General features: G+C 44.2%; 1 pseudogene; it reads left to right on the top strand.

The window, feature by feature from the left end:
* Positions 1-22,004, top strand: part of LOC115113638 (F-actin-monooxygenase mical2b-like) — a 53,382-nt pseudogene extending 31,378 nt beyond the window's left edge.
* The last annotated feature ends 302 nt before the right edge of the window (positions 22,005-22,306 follow it).

The following is a 22,306-nucleotide window of genomic DNA, read 5'->3' as shown; positions in this document are numbered from 1 at the left end:
CCTTCCTGCTCTCCCTCCTCTCCTCCCTTCCCGCTCTCCCTCCTCTCCTCTGTCTGTGTTTCAGGGCCTGGCTGGAGAGCTGAGATCAGGCCTGCCGATCACCCTGTGGCTAATATTGACTTTGACGTGGTGGTGGGGGCTGATGGGAGGAGAAATACCCTGGAAGGTGAGGACTCTGGAGGGATGGGAGGGTGACGGGTTGTATCCATGCAGAGTATATCTACATACCATTAATGATCTGACCCCAGACACAGGATATGGTGATATGGTACTGTATATGATATCATGTGATTACATCCGTGGAATGGCTCTCTCTGAGATGCTCAATATGTTTACTAAACACTACTTGCTCCAAAGCTAAATTTAGTTAAAAATGCAGTTGGATATTATCTGAAGCGCCTTCAAACACAATTTCTAGATTGAAAAGTATGTTTATGTAGCTTTGTTGACAGTGGCTTGTTTCAAATAATATCCAGGACACCTTTCTCATATCATTATTTTGTCTGGATAACAGCCTAACAACTGTAACTAAGAAACATACAATTGTTTTTGGCTGCGGCTTTTGGCTACAAAAAGCATCAATTTAAAAAGGCATAGTCTTATCCACGAAAATGAGGAAGCCATAAAATGTAACTCTGTAAAACGATACCCTTTGTGATGTCATTAATCTCTCCTTCAAAGGGCAAGGTTACACATGAAATCACCATCTCTCTGTACCTTAATAAAAAAGATCTTGGGCCCTGTGTGTGTCGTCATCTGGATGCTGTTCAACAGTTGATGCATGCATGTTGGACTCTCCCTCACAGATGCCTGTCATCCCCTCACCAATCCACATCAGATGCTTATTCCTAAAAAGGGCATTTTCTGTCTCCAAACAAAGAGGCGTTTAGGTCATCGTCGGATGACGAAAAGCCTGGGGAAAACTTTCTTTTTAGAAGTCCTTCTACTTTTGAACTGCCATGCAAGCCCTGTCTGAGAGGAGGGTTATATATACCACAATCTGTTCTGTACCCAGCTAATCGTCTGAGAGGAACACAGCTGCATTGGAAAGAGTGAGGTGAGGAGGGGAAATGTCCCAGTGAAATAGCAGTGACCGTAATGGAACATTTCTGGCTCATATTAAAATGCTACCTCCTCCTAGAAAAGCATCTCTCAGAAGCACATTATTTTGTAGGAGGAAGAGAGGCCGAACACATTAGAACATGGGTGTCAAACTCTGGCCCGTGGGCCAAATTTGGCCCGCGGGGTAATTATATTTGGCCCGCGAGACAATACCAAATTACTACTAGAGCTGGCCCGCCGGTATTATACAGCGCATTCACCACTAATACTACGAATCCCATAATGCTCTGCTGTTTTCGCGCGCCAATCAGGACAGGACCCAGAAACGCTCTCTCCTCTGTGACAGTAGTCATAGCAACATAGACGCTACAACTGTCAGCGAGCTAACCCTTCCCAAAAATGGCAAAAAGAAAGGCAGAAAACAGGAGCTTTCTGGACAAGTGGGAGGCAGAATATCTGTTTACATATGTAAAAGACAAACCTGTTTGTCTTGTTTGTGGAGTCAACGTGGCTGTAAGTAAGGAGTACAACATTAGACGACACTATGAAACGAAACACCATGACAAATACAAGGACCTGGACATGACTCAAAGGAGCCAGAAAGTAGAGGAGATGAAAAGAAGTTTGGTTTCACAACAGAATATGTTTAAAAAAGCCACATCACAAAGCGAGGCTGCTGTAAAGGCTAGTTATATAGTGGCAGCAGAGATCGCAAAATCAAGCCCGGCCCTTTAATGAGGGAGAGTTCATGAAAAAGTGCATGATGAAGGTTTGTGACCTCGTATGCCCAGAGAAAAAACAAGCATTTTCAAACGTGAGCCTGAGCAGGAACACAGTAGCTGATCGCACATGTGATCTTGCCACCAATCTGTATGACCAGCTGATGGAAAAGGGAAAAGATTTTGTTGCGTTCTCCCTCGCTGTGGATGAGAGCTGCGACGCATCTGATACTGCTCAGCTGTCAGTCTTCATCCGTGGAGTGGACTGTGTGTTACGGAGGAGCTATTAGGATTCAAATCAATGCATGGCACAACCACAGGAAAGGAAATCTTTGAGGAGGTTTCCAAATGTGTAACTGAAATAAAGCTGCCGTGGGATAAACTCGTTGGATTAACGACAGATGGTGCGCCAGCGATGTGCGGTAAAAAGAGTGGACTGGTGGGCATGGTTCGGGAGAAGATGCGGGAAGAGAACTGTGCAGGTGAGCTAACTGTTTACCACTGCATCATACATCAGGAAGCACTGTGTGCCAAAGCCCTAAAGATGGAACATGTTATGACCACAGTAACACAGGTAGTTAACTTTATAAGAGCCAAGGTCTAAATCACCGCCAGTTTAAATCTTTTCTGGAGGAGTGTGGTTCGGAATACGCAGACGTGTTGAACCTGCAGCTTCAGGGGCGGGGGCGCATCATCACAGACATGTACGCTGCAGTGAGGGCCTTCAAAACTAAACTGTGCCTGTGGGAGAATCAGATGCTGCAAGGAAACCCTTGCCATTTTCCCTGCTGCCAATCCATAAAAGCGCAGATCTCTACCGCCGTGTTCCCATGCGCACAGTTTGCTGAAAAACTCAGTGTTCTCGCCGCTGAGTTTAGCCGGCGATTTGCCGACTTCGATGCCCAGAAATGCAAGTTTGAACTGCTTAGTAATCCCTTCGCAGTTGATGTGGAAAATGCACCAACCAACATCCAAATGGAGCTGATTGAACTCCAGTGCAACGACACGCTGAAGTCAAAGTATGATGCTGTGGGCGCCGCACAGTTTCCACGGTTCATCCCTGACACAATGCCTCAGCTCCGCACCCAAGCTGCTCAGATGCTCTCCATGTTCGGCAGCACTTATCTATGTGAGCAACTTTTCTCCTCGACGAAGATGACCAAAACAACTCACAGGAGACGTCTGACTGATGAACATCTTCGCTCGATACTGAGGATTTCTTCAGCTCAGAGCTTGAGCCCAGGCATTGATGAACTAGCATCCAAGAAGAAATGCCAGGTATCTGGCTTGGGCACATCAGATTAGACCAGTGTGCAATAATTAACGTTTTCTTTATGCACTTTTTCTTGCTACAAGGCATGGGCTTGAATGGTTGATTGATTTATTATCATTTTATTTGTAAAATTATTAGCCAGTGGAAAAAGTTTATTTTGGTATTTAAATCCGAAGGCTGCAAATAGAAAAGAGGCATACAATTTTTATTTAAATTTTATTTATTTAATAAATGAATGCCATTGATGTGTTTTTTCATTTGAAATTCGATTTTGCATGTCTCCACTATTAAATTATATATTGTATGGTAATAAGCGATGCTTGTTCCATATTCAATGTTAAAGCAAAACTTGTTTGGGTCCATATTAAAAGGTTAATTTGTTCAATGTTGGCCCGTGACTTTGTTCAGGTTTTACATTTTGGCCCACTGGGTATTTGAGTTTGACACCCATGCATTAGAACATTCATCCTCCTTTCTTTCCTGAGTCACAGGTAATGATGATGTATCTTCTTTCACTGAAGGGCTTTGGTGCAGAACCCTCCTCTTCCCCAGGACAGTTATAAGCATACTAACATGTGACCTGTGGGAGATACAGCCTGCAGTGACATACAGTATCTCGGGTATTGGCTGTGGTTGGTTGGCTTTTCCAGGCTTTAAGGAGCTTTGGTGGAGCTTTGACACCACAAAGAGACGTTTAAAAATGATATCACCATATTCTCTTTCACAAAGGCAAGGTTTTGCATGTCATTTAAAAAGTCAGGCAGCTTTTTATGAAACCAGAACTGTGAGAATAGCAGCAACAGGAACCCAAGTGAATAGCAGTCTGGCATTAAAAGTCTGAGCCCATGCTTCAGTCTATTTTAAGGTTTGTCTGCAGTTATGTTTTGCCTTGGAATGGGCACAGAAAGTTCATGTTAAATGAGCCTCTAAAATGTCTCCATTAACAAAAAAAAACATTTCAGCATCAGTGAGAGGATGGCAATAAACTCTTTAATGCAAGAAGCAATTCCCCAATGTTTCTATCTGAAGAGGAACTGATTCTGTTCTATTGTGGTTGATATCCTAAATAGCAGAAGTGTATGCAATCGCAGCCAATAATAATATATATTGTAAAATCTCACGTGAAAAAAACGAGACTGCACATTCTCTTACAGTAATCCAGTTCATGTAAGGAGTGGCTGCACTCTACTCCACCTGAAGTTGATAAAGTTATTCAACCTGGAAAACACATTTATTAGATCAGAACATTTCAGTACTGACCCAACTCTCCCGCCGAGGCTTTCGCTCCCCTGGTATAAACAGTATCACCTCGGTAACAAGATCTCTGATCCTAAAATAACTGGCCTGTGATTACAGCTCAGTGCTAGATTTCCTCTGGATTAGTATGCCTCTGCAGGCCTGGCCAGAGAATAGTAACATCCCATCCCTGTCTCTCTCTCTTTCTCTCTCTCTCTCTCTCTCTCTCTCTCTCTCTCTCTCTCTCTCTCTCTTTTCCCTCTTTCTCTCTCCCCCTCTCACTCTCAGGGTTCAAGAGGAAGGAGTTCCGTGGTAAGCTGGCTATCGCCATCACGGCCAACTTTGTCAACGGGAACACCACGGCCGAGGCCAAGGTGGAGGAGATCAGCGGTGTGGCCTTCATCTTTAACCAGAAGTTCTTCCTGGACCTCAAAGAGGAGACAGGTGGGCCTGAGATCCCCCACAGCCAATGAGTCAGCCAGAGGAGCAGACTTCCCTCAGAATGCACTTAAATCCACACATTGTCGAACAACAGCAATCTTCAACCCTGTCATTATCATGGGGTGTTTTAACCTTCCTGTCTGTGTCTGTCATTTGTTGCAGGTATTGACCTGGAGAACATTGTGTACTACAAGGACAACACACACTACTTTGTCATGACAGCAAAGAAGCAGAGCCTACTGGACAAGGGGGTCATCATTCATGTGAGCAAACATTGTTTAGATCAGGGATCATCAACTAGATTCAGACGCGGGACGATTTTTCTTGCTGTTTGAGGGTGTTGTATTCAGATGTGTGTGAGAGAGAGGAAGAGAAAGACAGAGAGAGAGGCGGAGAGAGAAGGAGAGGTGAGGAGTTAATAGAGGAGGATGCCGGGTCGGAGGAATCTCATCCTTGGTGGTCTGCCAGCTGAACAGCCTATGAGCCGGGCGGGCACCACAATGACATCCATGAAAGCTAAGTGTTATAAACATCCCTGAAGGAGCACATATTTCACTGGCTTATGACTCCCTCTCAGCGCTCACTCTCACTTCAATTGCCAGGGTTCTGCATGAGTCATCCCATGAATTCATTCATAAAGACAATGTGGGACTTTGAGACTGGCGTCCCAGTACAATTTAAAGAGCATCCATCTTTAATGGTCCTCTGATATACAAGGTGAATAACTGTTGTTACACCTGGGGTATGTTGCATCTCATTTAACCTCTTTGACCTTTTGGTCATGGTCTCTCATAAACACAATTCCCCTGACTTTGTCTCGTAGGACTACATAGACACAGAGATGCTGCTGAGCAGTACGAATGTGAACCAGGAAGCTCTGCTGGGTTACGCTCGCGAAGCTGCTGACTTTGGCACCAACTACCAGCTTCCCACGCTGGACTTTGCCATAAATGCCTGTGGCCAGCCGGACGTGGCCATGTTTGACTTCACCAGCATGTATGCTTCGGAGAACGCAGCGCTGGTCAGAGAATGCTTCGGACGCCAACTACTGGTGGCACTGGTTGGGGACAGCTTGTTAGAGGTGAGGAGGCTGTGACAACAGTGTTTAATCATGCTTTAAAATGGCTGGATGATAAAAACTACATGTGCATGTTCAGCAAAATGTACTGTTATGTGTCTGTGTGTGCAGCCGTTCTGGCCCATGGGTACAGGGTGTGCGAGAGGCTTCCTGGCTGCTTTTGACTCGGCCTGGATGGTGAAAAGGTGGGCTGAGGGCATGACCCCTCTGGAGGTGCTAGCTGAGAGGTCAGTGGTCAGCACACACACACACACACACACACACACACACACACACACACACACACACACACACACACACACACACACACACACACACACACACACACACACACACACACACACACACACACACACACACACACACACTCACACACTAAATATATGCATTTCTCCAGGGAGAGTCTTTACAGAATTCTGCCGCAGACAACCACTGAAAACATTGCCAAAAACTTTGAGCAGTACACCATTGACCCTGGGACTCGGTATCCCAACCTCATCTCCACCTGTGTCAGGCAAAACCAGGTACAAAAGACATTCTCAAGGATCACATTGTTTGCTGCAGTATTCACTTTTTCCTGTCACCAACAACAGATTCACCCTTAACATTAACACAAGAAGGATGGACTGTGCTTGTCTTCTTATCTCTTATCTCTTCTTCTGCCTAAATCTCAGCTGTGTCTCTTTGTTATTTCTTCCAGGTGCGTCACCTGTACATCAATGGCGAGCTGCCAGTGAAGTCATGCTCTCTGGAGCGTAATGGTACAATACGTCGCCCTGTGAACCTGACCAGACGAGGTGAGCCACACACCATACAGGAGAGGCCAGAGAGACTGGAGTTAGGAGGATTTAGTACAGTGTGTCTAGTATGGACTTACAGTTGAAGTCGGAAGTTTACCTTAGCCAAATACATAGCCACGTACCTTAGCCAAATACATTTCAATTCAGTTTTTCACAATTCTTGAGATTTAATCCGAGTAAAAATTCCCTGTCTTAGGTCACTTAGGATCACCACATAATTTTAAGAATGTGAAATGTCAGAATAATAGTAGAGAGAGTGATTTATTTCAGCTTTTATTTCTTTCATAACATTCCCAGTGGGTCAGAAGTTTACATACACTCAATTAGTATTTGGTAGCATTGCCTTTAAAGTGTTTAACTTGGGTCAAACATTTTGGGTAGCCTTCCACAAGCTTCCCACAATAAGTTTGGTGAATTTTGGCCCATTCCTCCTGACAGAGCTGGTGTAACTGAGTCAGGTTTGTAGGCCTCCTTGCTCGCACATGCTTTTTCAGTTCTGCCCACAAATTTTCTATGGGATTGAGGTCAGGGCTTTGTGATGGCCACTCCAATACCTTGACTTTGTTGTCCTTAAGCCATTTTTCCACAACTTTGGAAGTATGCTTGGGCTCATTGTCCATTTGGAAGACCCATTTGCGACCAGGCTTTAACTTCCTGACTGATGTCTTGAGATGTTGCTTCAATATATACACATAATTTTCCATCCTCATGATGCCATCATTTTCGTGAAGTGCACCAGTCCCTCCTGCAGCAAAGCACCCCCACAACATGATGCTGCCACCGCCATGCTTCACGGTTGTGATGGTGTTCTTTGGCTTGCAAGCTTCCCCCTTTTTCCTCCAAACATAACGATAGTGGCCAAACAGTTGTATTTTTGTTTCATTAGACCAGAGAACATTTCTCCTTAAAGTACGATCTTTTTCCCCATGTGCAGTTGCAAACCGTAGTCTGGCTTTTTTATGGTGGTTTTGGAGCAGTGGCTTCTTCCTTGCTGAGCGGCCTTTCAGGTTATGTCGATATAGAACTAATTTTACTGTGGGTATAGATACTTTTGTACCTGTTTCCTCCAGCATCTTCACAAGGTCCTTTGCTGCTGTTCTGGGATTGATTTGCACTTTTCGCACCAAAGCACGTTCATCTCTAGGAGACAGAACCCTTCCTGAGTGGTTTGACGGCTGCGTGGTCCCATGGTGTTTATACTTGCGTACTATTGTTTGTACAGATGAACGTGGTACCTTCAGGCATTTGGAAATTGCTCCCAAGGATGAACCAGACTTGTGGAGGTCTACAATTAATTTTCTGAGGTCTTGGCTGATTTCTTTTGATTTTCCCATGATGTCAAGCAAAGAGGCACTGAGTTTGAAGGTAGGCCTTGAAATACATCTACAGGTACACCTCCAATTGACTCAAATTATGTCAATTGGCCTATCAGAAGCTTAAACCATGACATCATTTTCCAAGCATCATTTTCCAAGCTGTTTAAAGACAGTCAACTTAGTGTATGTAAACTTCTGACCCACTGGAATTGTGATACAGTGAATTCTAAGTGAAATAATCTGTCTGTAAACAATTGTTAAAGCTCTGACGAAGGCCGTTAGGCCGATACGTAAGCTTATTAAATATCGGTGATACTATCAAGAGCAGTGTATGGTTTCCTTTTTCCTTCATCTTGTTCAATTAGATTGCTCAGATGTGCGAGTGCCTTTTGAATTTTGTAAACAATTGTTGGATAAATTACTTGTGTGATGCACAAAGTAGATGTCCTAACCGACTTGCCAAAACTATAATTTGTTAACAAGAAATATGTGGAGTGGTTGAAAAACGAGTTTTAATGACTCCAACCTAAGTGTATGTAAACTTCCGACTTCAACTGTACCTCTGATCCAGTGTATGACTCCAACCTACAGAACATGCTGTGATGTCTATTCAACTGGTTCAAGTAACTCATTTGAAAAGGATGACGGATGAGTCCCTTCGGTTTCAGGGGCTAAAATATCTGCAGCACTCATCCATTCAGTGGCTATTTTCCCAAAGTTAGGAGAAGATAAGCCATTCCATTCTAGTTATATTGCGTTCTCTAACCGTTCCCTGTGCTCTGGGAGTGTTCTGAGTCAGAGGCCCACAGCAGTCTTTAAGGTGAGGCAGACCTTTTCTCTCACTAACAGGAGTGTCAGACTGAGGACCGCATGAATCTCTGCTTAGGAAATAAGTCACCTTCTGAGGTTTGTTTTTCAATGATCTATGGTGAGAGCAGAGTTTTGGTGAAGTGGGAGCCACTTGACTGTGGACAGGGTCATATAGGGTACCACCCCCACCCCCCTACATTGATCATTTTTTTGGAGGCCGAAGCTGTGGTTCTGTGTATTGTGAAAAGGAAAAACATGACTTGGTACACTAGTAGTTAAACGTATTAATGATATCTTCAGGAGGTTCTCAGATACCAGACCTAACAAAGTCTAGCTGGTTACGTTTCAAGATATTTTTGGCCCCATGGCTCATGTTAAACATTAATACTGGAATGTTTCTAGCAGTTATTCAAGGAGAACTGACCTCATTATAAACTGATGGGATTTTTGTCTCCATTTTGTCTTCATCATCATTTTTGTCTCCATGTATACTATATCTCTTTAAGCACACCCTGGCCTCTACATAATGCGCTAAACATCATGTTACACAACCATTGGTCCTATTACACAATGACAGACAGGTTCAACATGTCCTGACAGAGTCATATGCATACTTCAGCCCCTATTCTAACTTACCTCTTATCAGTCTTACCTCTCATTAACTTCACCTGTTGTCACTGTCCCACATCTATGATCTCACTTCCTGTTAGCTCTGTGGTTGTGTTGCCAGGTGAGTGGGTGGGTGGCTGTTAGCTGGGTTGTGTTTAGTATTTTATTTATTTGGATCCCCATTAGCTTTCGCAGAAGCATCAGCTACTCTTCCTGGTGTCCACAAAAACACAACACATGACAAGTGACAAAACACGGATACACTGATAGACGAGGACAGTCACACAAATGGAAAATAGGGCAATGGAAAACAAACATCTATGTTGTTCTTATTGGACCAGCTTAGGTAGTGCCTCCCTCTTTCATGCCATTTTCTCCCTACTGGACACCTTGTTCCTGTCTGTGTGTGTAGAGTCGGAGATCAGGCCGGGCAGGCTGCTGACGTGGTGTCAGAAACAGACCGAGGGCTACAGGAACGTGAACGTGACAGACCTGACCACCTCGTGGCAGAGCGGCCTGGCTCTCTGTGCCCTCATCCACCGGTTCAGATCCCACCTCATGTACGTACTGCAACACACAACTAGCCTGTAAACTACCACAGTAAGACTGGCCTCATGTACTTTACAGTAACTGTAAATGAGCTCAGCACTCACACTTTTCTCCTCATAAACCATGTGTGAGACTTCTTCTTGTCACACCCTGGCATGTAGCACTTCGTCATTGTAAGTCGATAGACTGGCTCCTTATAAAATGTCTCTATTGTGTAATGGGGAATTTCCTCATTAGGCTAACATTTACATCAAGACACCAGTAATAGCAAAACATCTTACACCCACGTTGTAATATTGTCTCCTTCTGTGAGTGTCTAATGTAAAGTATACCAGGCATCTAAGTATGTCAATGTATGTCCTGGTGTACTCTCTACACACAAGCCCCTGTCCCTCCCTCACAGCCCGTCTTTGTGTGAGAGTAAATGTATGTCCTGGTGTACTCTCTACACACAAGCCCCTGTCCCTCCCTCACAGCCCGTCTTTGTGTGAGAGTAAATGTATGTCCTGGTGTACTCTCTACACACAAGCCCCTGTCCCTCCCTCACAGCCCGTCTTTGTGTGAGAGTAAATGTATGTCCTGGTGTACTCTCTACACACAAGCCCCTGTCCCTCCCTCACAGCCCGTCTTTGTGTGAGAGTAAATGTAAGTGGTGGGTGCGAATGAAATTTGACCTTCATCGAAGAGCCTTTTTCCTGATGGCTGTTCTCTCACTCTGTCTGTTACTGATAGGTGTGACGAAAAAGATCACACAGAAGACACAACCGATTTTAGAGAAACCCTATAGTATGTGAAAGGGAGTTTGGAAAGCATAACTATGTATTACATGTTGCACTCAGTATGTAGGGCAGTTTGTTATTTCTGACGTCATCTTTGTGGTGAAGGGAGGGCTACACTGCTAGACTAGAACTGTTTCATAACTTCTATGTTGACGCCAGCTTAGTCTTATGAAGCCTTCACCTAGTTACCCACACAACATTACAACAACATCGCGTGATATCATTTCAATCGGTTTCCCTCAGAGAGTTTGATTCACTGAATGAGGAGGATTCGGCTAACAACCTCCAGCTGGCATGTGACCTGGCTGAGCGGGAGTTTGGCATCCGGCCCTTCGCCACCGGAAAGGAGATGGCTGCTGGTCAGGAACCAGACAAGACTGGAATGGTCACCTACCTCTCCAAGTTCTACGAGCTGTTCCGCGGCACCCCCCTGCCCGTCTCAGGTACGCCTCACACCCCTCACCCCATCCCCCCGCAGACACGTGTGTCCTGAAGCCCCAGACTTCAGATCTCACTCCCGCACACACCCACACAGATATGCACTCTCTCACACACACACACACACACACACACACACACACACACACACACACACACACACACACACACACACACACACACACACACACACACACACACACACACAAAATATCCCATCGTTTTCTATGTAGTCTGATTGAAGTAGCAGCCCTTTATATCATTAGGCCTTTTTTAAAAGTCTCCTTCCCATGTCAGAGTTATTTTTAAATGCAGCAGATGCGTTTGGCTCTGAACACTTGAGGAGCAGACAGGGTGGAGAGGCATGTAGTCCTACTGCTCTGCACTGGCACCCCCGTAGAGACATCCACTCACACACATTCATGCTATACCACATCACAACGGCTGCCACCAGATTCTTGCTATTATTGCTAAATACTGCACAATTTAAATTCTAGCCCCCCAATCCCCCATTCCCCATAAATATTGAACTATAAATTGTGCCTTCCTGTATTATACTTATTCTATTCTACTGAGCCATTTACTTGATGTTCGTCCTTTTTTATTCTTTCTTATTGTTGTTGCATTGTCCAGAAGGAACCTGCAGTAAGCATTTCGTTGAACAGTGTATGCCGTGTGTATCCTGATCATACTACTAATAAACAACCTGAAACTTGATGCTTGAACACATCGTCACTGTCACTGGCCCTTCCACTGTGTCCACTGTATTAAAAGCCCAGCCTCTCAATGTATTGTTTTCACCAGGGACATTTTTTTTTTTTTACATATCAAGCTGTCTCTGTCTGTAATCTACTTCATCCCTTTTTTCTGGGCTGACCCCTGCTCTCTTTCAGATAAGTTATGTCTTTCTAGAGAGCTGGTGTAAAAGAGGGTATGAGATTTCATCTGGCTTCCTTTTAAAGGAGGTCTGCGTTGCACAACCCTATCAGTCATGTTGTCTGGCATGAGAGGAATGCACATCTGCCCAGCACAGTACAGGCTACCTTACAGATATTGTATGGGTCTAGGATGCCTGGAGAGAGAACACTACACCTTACTCCAGATATTTTCTGGTCTGAGATGCCTAAGGTGAAGAGAGCATATTATTGCCACAGGGACATCAGTTGTACTAGCTTTATGGTCTCTAAGAGGTCACATGATATGCCTCTATCCACAGCAAAGCTGGTTGCCCACGGAATGATGATGTGCTATTTAGCAATAATTGTATACATTCTTATGATCTGTAGTGAAGTGTTTTCAGTATTGGTTTCCAGGAAAAAGCCCTTTGTTTATTAGGTGGCATTTCTCATGAAAACAGATGGTCTTGCCCCATCCGGTTCTTTTCCGACACAGTAATATTAGGTTTCTTTTAGACGTAATGTAAAAACACATTGGCCATTGCTTTTATTTGGCATTCATGGCTGAGCTCTGTGGAAAATATCATACCTTTCAATGTACTCGTGTTTCATTGCAGATTCTAGAGGGGCCGACGAAAACAGTGACGACTATCCTTCCAAGGCAGTCAGAAGTATGAACAAAGTTCTGGAACCAAGAAAAAGGGTACCGAAGGTAATCACACTCCTCTCTCCAGGTGCCTGTCTGCCTTGATAACTACTGCAACTTGAGAGCCTCTCAGCCTCCCTGTGTTATCATTTCAAAAGTAATTTCATTTGAATAAGTGGACTTTTGAGATGGGCTCTATTTTAATAGTTCACTTTCATGTTGAATATGTTTACCTTTGAGTGCAGTCTGAAATATTTAGTCATATACTATGGCTTGGTTGTTTTCTTTCAGGATGAGAAGAAGCTAGAAGATACTGACCCAACGTACAAAAGGAGACGAAAAGTCTGCAGTTATTTGGAAGAGGTAGTTATTACCATCAAACTACAATTTCGTAAGGACATTCTAAGTGCACGAGTCAAATACGGCAAAATACCATTTATTTTGGCCCTGATAACTCAAGTCACTATTTCTCATGACAGGCAACCAACTTCTCCAGTCAGAGTGCGTCCTGTGTGGGTGAGGAGAGGGGGGTTAAGGAGAACAAGGTCCGCTCCATGGCCAGCCAGCTCCTGTCCAAGTTTGAGGAGAGCAACCCCAGCTTCACCCTCCGGAGACAGGTCAGAACCACCAAGATATGTCCCCCATTCCCCATCCTCAGGACACTGTCAGTGTTGGACAGTGTCCTCCATAGCTTATACAGTGCTATAGTATGGTATAGTACCTGGTATGTTTGTTCTCAGATGCCTCATACCACAGTGTGCTATAGGACAGAGGTGATCATTTGTGTTCCAAGGGAAAGAGACATGCTTGGTTGTGTACTGTTCGTTTTCTGATTAAGAGTTGGTTATAAAGTCTTGGGGCTCCCGAGTGGTGCAGAGTTCTAAGGCGCTTAGTGCTAGAGGCGTCACTACAGACACCCTGGTTCTATTCCAGGCTGTATCACAACCGGCCGTGAATGGGGGTCCCATTAGGTGGTGCACAATTGGCCCTGCGTCGTCCGGGTTTGGCCGGTGTAAGCCGTCATTGTAAATAAGAATTTGTTCTTAACTGTTTGGTGAGATACTTATCTTGCAATTCACTTTCCCTCTTTTCTTCCTTTTCTGTCTTTCTACTAACCTTTTTCCTTGGCTTTGTTTCTGGCTGACAAACCCCATCAGTCTCAGTGTGATTGGGATTCTGGGAGGGCCCCTCGGCCACGCTCCATGGACATGACTGAGACCCAACGCTTCACCAACCTCAGGCAGCAGACCCCACCCAACCCTCCCCAAGACACAGGTAGAGGACTGTAGCAGGCCTGGTCAACATACTGTAATACACACACATAGCCACGCTAATTCACTCTGCAGAACACACACTGTCACTCAGTTTTGGTATACACTCACTCACAAACCAGTCATCACCTACCTAGAGTGAGAGTGTTAAATGCTCCCTGTGGGTTGGAAATGAAAAATACCCCCAGTGAAGTAGATTCACATGATAAAGGAAAGCATGGGGCATAAATCTCCCTTCTATTCTCTCCAGCTGTTAAACTACTGGGGCCTGTTTGCTGCAATTGTTTTTTCATCAAGCTCACCCTGAGTTGACAGAGAGCCATAGAACTGCAGCTCACATGTGCTGTGTGTTTCCAGTTTCAGTCTGCAACCTGTGCCAAATATGCAGCTAAGTGCATCGCTCGGCTACCACCCCAGCCTCCTCCCAAACCCATGCTCTCGCCCCAGCTCCAAGCCCAGCTTCAGTCTCAGCACCGACCACAAACCCAGTTCCAGCTCCAACCCCCACCCAGCCCAAATCACACCCTCAGGAAGGTCAGACAGGCTGATCAGACACGTACTCAGACACAACCCCAGACGCTTCCTCAAAAGCCAGAGAGCATAGAGTACCCTGGCTACTCTTCCTCCTGCCACTCAGCGGTCCTAGCCATGTCTAGAATGCTCCAACGCCTTCAGGAGGTGGAGGAAAAGATCACCAAGGTGACTTATTCTCCTCACCTCTCCTCTCCTCTCCTTTCCATCTGTCCATTTATCTTTGTCTGCTCTGTCTTTTTCTATTGTTATTGCCTCCTACTGTGTGATCATATAAGATATCTTTTTTTAGTAAAAGGCTGGATATGAATGTTGAGATAATCATCCTGATTATACATTTAGCATTGTATGGCACATAGTCAGCTGGTGAAGTCAACACCGAATCATCCACACTGACCACAATAGCAAGAGCAGACCCATAGCCATGGCAGAGACAAAGAGGTACAGAGGCTGCTGACTGGCAAGTTTAGCCAGTGGGCTGCCCTTGTGGCCTCGTTCTGTGCCAGTCCTGTGTGTCTGTCTGTCTCTGTCTGGATCTCAGTCTGCTGTTCCAGGAGCACATGTATAAGAGTGGAGTCATCTCTGCTGGTGTGTCAAATTAGTGTTGTAAAAACTGCCACTCTACTCCACACAGCAACACTATTGTACTCCACCGCCCAGTAAACAATGTGCCATCTAGCTCCTTCAGTGGGAAAGTAGGACCAAAGTCCACTTATCTTGCTTGATCATTACCTTTGACATTTTAGTCATTCGGCAGAAGCTCTTATCCAGAGCGATTTGCAATAGTGAGTGCATACATTTCATACTTTTATTTGTCCGTACATTATAACTCTGATTTGGGAGTTAATCATTACTATTCAGACACATTCATCAGACAGGGAGGGAGCTTTCTCCTGCTGATGCCTGTTCTTTGTCTCTGTGTCTCATGGTATGTGTCCTGCAGAAGAAAGCTCAGACCCAGAATGCTAGAGCGTTTCACAATAAAAGTATCAAGGAGAAAGCTGTCCACCTGAGAGTACTGTTCTCTGAGGATGTGGCCTCTACGTCCCAGGTGACTATCTGACCCCTGAACTCTGACCACTCACCTCTCCCGTCCCTCAGTGTGTTTGTTGTGTTGCACGCTCGGTCTTGTTTGGCATCACTGCTGCTGCACAGAGTTCAATAAACCCTCCCTATGATGAAATTCAACATCCATCATCTCCAGAAGAATGACTTTTATGGCAATGTTTTCATTAGCTGCTCAGAGCCTGTAGCAACAGAACACAGCTAGCGCAGGTGATTTTAGGTTATTGTAGGACACAGTGTTCTGTTATACAGATGTCGGATCTTAATTTGAGCCAATTCATTGAAACAGGAAAATAATCCTGCAGCAATGGGAAATTTGAATTATTATGTGACTTATAATTAATGGACATTTTTTGTAGATGTTGTTTTTGTAGGTATCACTGTATGTCATGCTAAAACATTTGATCATTCAACATGTATCATTTTCCGTTAGGGCAAAGAAAGTCAGACATTTTGAATTACAAACCTTAGAAATCTTTTTAAACCTTGAATACGCTACAAGTTTGCATTTCCTGCTGTGCAGGAAAATTGTCAGCAACAAAATAGTGATCAAATTAAGATCCTACATCTGAAATTTAAATCACCTTCACTGTCAGTCAATAAATTACTGTTTACGCCAAGAGTTTCAACAAGGCTTTTTTAAAACAATGTAACACCCTGTGAAAACACATCAGGCAACTCGTTGTTCAAGCAGGAATCATTCCATTAAATAGTTTCTTCTTGTTCCATTACGTGATTTTATATTCCCACTGAGACAGACCTGCAGAAGAGAGCTCAGGCTGAACTAGGTAGCCTCCTCTCTCAGCTCTCTGTGATGATGTGTATGAACAACACTGGTAATTCACTTACTCGGTGTGCTCAGCACTGTTGAAAGGTAGCACAGGGTTCTCTGTGCCTCACTGGAAGAGGCTGCAGCTTTATTACTCACAGCATAGTTATCAAGCAAGGTGTTTAGTGCTAGAGTAGTCATCATACTGCAATTTCCATTACAGGAAAAGGTATTTCCATGGTATTTTATCATCAAAAAAGATACTGCTCACCTTCTTTAAATGAGTTTCCATCTCAGTGGAAACCAGGGTAAGCTGTTGTGTTGAGGCTCAGCAGGTTGGGGTTGAGTTAATACTATGATTTGATAGTGCCACGGAATACCTTTGCTTAAAGCCTATCCCCCTGTGCACGCCAGTTCTCATTGTAACTTCTATCAAATTACTAACACTCAAAGTTCTCCTTTAACAATCCTCTCCCTCTCTTCATTTGCAAATCTCGCCTGTCCCATTCCTCACCTGGCCTGATTCTGATAAACAGGCCATTCCCTCAGTGTCTGATCCCATCCTCCCTAACCCCAGTCCAGAAGTCACCTCATTATACCTTTACCCAGATATCACCCTTTCTGCTTTCTGCCTTCTCACCTCCTCATCCCTATTCCTCATCCTCATCCTGTCTGCCCCAACCTCAGGTAAAAAATAACCACATCCATGTCTGTCTCACTGTCTTGTATGTGTCCCTATCACTGTGTGTCATGCTACAACCTTTGTGATCATTTAACATTTATCATGAAGAAATACATGTTTTATCTATATCACTCTTGAGTTTCCATTTCAATGGAATGCAGTGTCATGGAACACCAGGCGTTTTAGGCTTGAGGCCCAACCCACTAAGCATGCAAACTCTAATTTAACCTCCATCTGATGCTCATAATATCTCTTCCTCTCTTTGACTTTCCCATTCCCACCCTAGCCTGGATCTGCTGAACAGACCATTCCCTCTCCTCCCATCCTCCCTGCTCCCAGTCCTAAAGTCACTTCCCTCCTTTGTCCAGAAATCACCCTTTCTACCTTCTCACTCCCTCAAACCATGTCTTCATCCTCATCCATTCTACTCCAACTCAAGGTGAAAACAAGCACATCCATTTCTCACCATGTGTCTGTCATGACGAAACCCATATCCCCTAATGTCAGAGCAAACATTATACTGTTATTTTGATGCACTCATCTATCCCTTATCTGTCACTGAACTGTTCAACTAAATGTTATTCTCTGTTGCCTCTAATTCATTCTTCGTGGAAAACCAAAGACCAGTCAATCTGGGGCACTAGATATGCAGCTTTGTATGAAAGAAATGCAAAGAGATCCCTTGAATGAGTCACATGTGGTGAGTTCCTCTTGTGTGCCTCCAAACCATAGCACTATTTATGGCCACATCATTTCTATATGCAGAGCCTGCTGCCTCTTAGAGAAACCCAAAATGAAGTGCTGTCTGTTTGATTTTAAACATGATGTAATCTGGATAATTATATATGTTTTAGAAGTAGATATTTAACTTCTAATCTAATTTGCCTGTAACTTACAGTTGTAGTTATTAACATCACAGTCATGTTGCTGTTTCAGTGTCACATCAGTGGCTCCACATATGTATCCCAACAACAACGTACTGCAATACTCCAACCAAAGCTGTTTTTAATAATGTCAAACAGGCATTTTGCCCCCAGCGCCACATGCCTGCTAAAGTAACTTGTACTACCCTCTACATTACAAAGGACACATGTAGACACAAAGGTCTTGCATGTGAGGTGTTTTTTAGCTACTCTGGGGCCTCTTATGCTAAGGTTTAATATATTTTTGTGGTGTTGCAAGTTTGAGTCAGTTTGAGTCAGTTTGAGTCAGCGCCACGCAGTCAGTCTAGAGTACAATCTGAAGCATCCAGACAGGCTCACTAGTTAACCATAATGAGAAAACATTCCTGAAAATACTCACCTCTTCCCTCCTCTTCCGTTGCCATATTTTTGAGCTGAGACTCTTATTTTGATGAAAGAACTTGACTATATTCCCCAACAGCGGCCTTAGTCAGAGAACACAGTAGTCAAATCATCTATCTATCTATCTATCCATCTATCCATCTATCCATCCATCTATCCATCCATCTATCCATCTATCCATCTATCCATCTTTCCATCTTTCCATCCTTCCTTCCTCCAGTCGTTTCCTCTTTTCTGCGTGTCAGAGGAAGGTGGGGAAGGAGTCTCTGGCCATAGCAGCCAGGGCTGAGACGCTGTTCACCCCCAGCCTCTCCGCCTCTGTCTCCGGTAAGCATGTCTGACTGAGCATGCAGCCACTCAGGCTGTACCAGCCTTGAACAACAGCCCTTATCTAGGTGAAGAACATAGACTATGTCCCAGGCCCTGGCTCTGAGTCAGATGAAGAGATATTGTGTAAAATAAGGATTGGGATGATTATTCTTTGCAGGACTCTATGACTCATTATGCTTTGTGAACCAAAGGCCAAACTCGGCCATAAGGCCTTTTATGGTCAAAGTTGTGGAATGTGACACAAGTGCATCACACCCTCATTATCTTCATTTGCTGTGCTGACAACGATTGTAGCAGTGTCTGTCTGTTCTGTTTCCCAGGGTTCCTTGCGGAGGGAGTTCCCCGGGTCTGGTGACAAGTGTCACTCCTGTCAGAAGCGTGTGTATGTGGTGGAGAGGATCAGTGCTGAGGGACTTTATTTCCACAGGGAATGCTTTCGCTGTGACACCTGTGGTGCCGCCCTACGCCAGGGAGGCCATGCCTTCGACTCTGAGCAGGGTATGTGTTTCCCAACACTAAGGTTTAGATGTTCGCTTACTGTCAATCAATCAATCAGCCAATCAATCAATCAAATCAGCAGTAGTGACAAAGTCCTATTCAGATACCAAACCTAAAACCCCAAAGAGCAAGCAATGCAGATGTAGCGGCATGGTGGCTAGGAAAAACTCCCTAGAAAGGCAGGAGCCTAGGAAGAAACCTAGAGAGGAACCAGGCTCTGAGGGGTGGCCAGTCCTCTTCTGGCTGTGTCAGGTAGAGATAATGAACTGTTTATGTGCCCATTTTTCTAAATCCTCTTTTGATCATGTTCAATTAGGCAAGTTGTACTGCAAGCTGCACTTCACACAACGTAAAAATGGAATGAACCATCGGAGGACATTCAATTCACATCTGGTAATTGTTCTGGATCATTCAATCATCCACTTGCCATTGTCATTTTGATGTTAATTTGTGGGACATCTTTGTGACTCAATGGGTCTCTCCCTCAGGGTCAGAATGGAGCCGGGGTTCAGGAGGGATCAGAGACACAGACTCCCAACGGTGACCCAACAGAAGGCCTGCAGGGCCAGTCACCAGGTACCTTCAGCTCCCGCCTGAGGAAGAGCCTGAGCTGGCCCCTGAGTGTGACCCGGGCTGTGTGTGACTCCCCCCGCCTCCTGTCTCGCTGGGTGCATGGTACGGCCCAGGCTGTGGGCCTCCACTTTAGGGCCAATGTGCAGGACTATGTCTTCCTGTATGAGCTGCTGAGCCTGGGAGTGCCCCTGCTGTTCATGCTCCAGGAGGTGCTGCTGCAGATGTACTCTGAAACCGGGCCTGTCTCCCAGTCCATCCAGCCCCTACTGCTGTGGCTGGAGGAACACCTGGGCCACAGGCTCATGTAGAGGCCCACCAGGGAGGGAATCCTAATCCTAACCCTATCCCTAACCCTCGTGCAATAGGGTCTGAAGCTTGGCTGAACATTAACTAGTGTATCTTGCATTTGTGCCAAGTCATATGACGGCAAGCTACCATTTTACCATGCACCTTGTTAATATTTTCTCACAGAATATGTAGCTGTCAGTGCATTAGATCTAGTCCTACACCAACCAAAGAACAAATAACATTTCCCACGCAGTATCTTGGTTTGTGATACGTGTGGTAGTTTTTCATGAACATTATATTTTTCTTTATGATGAGGGGTAATGTGCTGTACATGGTTTCATGGTGGTCTAAATCATTTACGGTATGTGGTTGAGTTTTTGCGCGGAAGAAGTAATCTAAATGAAAAGACTGACTTGAAGCACTTTAACTTGGGGAGCTGCCTTTACCTGTGGCTGATGCCTGATGAATGGTGTGGGAGTTTATGGCTGCCTAATGGTTATCCAGGGCTTGGATAATGACTAGTGCTGACGCTGCACGTTTACTAAACCCTGCTGAACTCACAGGTCGGGGTCGGGGGCCAACGTGGATCTGTGCTTGACCAGATTTTCTCGTCTTTTTTTCTATTTCAATATTGTTTGACACAAGTTTACATTTAAAAGTTATTGTAAGATCTCCTATGACCCCATGACCGTAGTGTACTTTCACTACACATTATGATAACTTGTATTGCTTTATTTTATGGCCCAGTGCCTCCAGTATTTTTCTGCATTGTCCGTTGTACTTAAAAAGGGGAAGAGCTTTCATGGCCATGGGCTTTGGTTTACGACTCCAGTTCATGGACTGTTTAATGCTTACTCATTGCTGCCACCTGTTGGTGAAACAGATACAAGGCCAAATTCAATTTACTGTATGATGAGGTGGAATATGGGACAATCTTCTAAAGAGTTGATGTATGTTTGTAATAGAAGTTTTTCTTCATTTTTGTTATTTTGTACAAGTCTATTTCACTTAAATATGTTTTTCATAATGTTACGAATATTGCTGAAAGGAATTGTTCAGGAGGACAGAATCTGGCATGATAACTCAGGCTATGTTTGAATGCTGTGGTGTGTATGTGCTTTCCTGAACCAGAAGTTACATAATTCATGCAGTACACTGTACAGTGCTACTGTGTGTTGTTGAGTAGCACAATCTCATGTTTTCTCAATGCCTTTTCTTTGACTATCTAACAATTACAAAGTTTCAATACATTTTAACTGGATTTGATCCTTCCTCTGATTTCTCTCTGTATTCTAACCTATATTTCATTCCTTTAATTTCTTCTCATGTTCGCTTGAAGTCTGTTTTCAACTTTCTGATGATGAGCCTCCTGATTGGTTAGGAGACATGCCATTCTGAAGGTGATCACCTGCATGGTCACATGGTTATGTGAATAATGTTTAGGAGTGAATGTCTGGTCAGATTAGTCCAAGTTACTGTCAGCACTTCCACACACAAATAAGAAATGCTTCTAACCCCTGTGCTTGAGCTACAGACAGCAGTATTTAAGCATTGTATTTTCCTGTTTCGTCTGCACCCGGCGATACCAACCATTTGCCGATGTACTTAACGGAGGCTGAACTAGAGCAGTGTTTGTGAGACAATGGCAGTTCCTGAAAACGGTTCTTCTCACAAAAATGTCTAATCTAAAAACTATTATGATCCTACTATCGAAAGGCTGAGCTTCACAAACACGCAAGTGTGCTCGCGTAGACGGCTTTCTGTCATGTAGAGGCATGCCACTCCTTCTCCCATCTTTTGCCATCTTTCTTTCTCTCTTCCAGAAGCTGTCACCCAGGAGAACTTTCTCTTGACCCACACAAACAAAGGGAATTCATATCCCAACAGGTTCATAACTCATGTTGTCTTAAATGAATGCATTGAATAATGAATTATGGGACTTCTAATGCAGCCTGCTTTTCTCATGGAGATTCTGTGTTGCTTTATGTATGACCGAAAGCAACAAATGTAAATAAATGAACGGAGTTATTTGTCATCTTGATCCAGTTTACTGTCATTCTTTCATAATATCACAATGTTGTTCTCCCCATGGTTTGATATGGCACATAGAATAGTACAAATAGGGGTAACATGTTTAAATCAAGCCGTTCAGCATCACATAGTATACAGGCTCAGTATTCAAAGTAAACATGAACTCCTCTTAAAGAGCATGTCTCCTATATTTAGTCTACTTACCATGTCTAGTCTCCTAAATTAAAATATATGGGTTAAGTTCCTCTGTCCCCGTCTCAGTGCTGATAAGGCCCCAGGCCAGACGGACATGTTCCTGGATGGGTTCCTGGA

Source organism: Oncorhynchus nerka, linkage group LG28 (genome assembly GCF_034236695.1).
Source record: "Oncorhynchus nerka isolate Pitt River linkage group LG28, Oner_Uvic_2.0, whole genome shotgun sequence".
Taxonomy (NCBI): Eukaryota; Metazoa; Chordata; class Actinopteri; order Salmoniformes; family Salmonidae; genus Oncorhynchus; species Oncorhynchus nerka.
The sequence above is the reverse complement of the archived record's forward strand: the minus strand, read 5'-3'. Positions and strand labels throughout refer to the sequence as shown.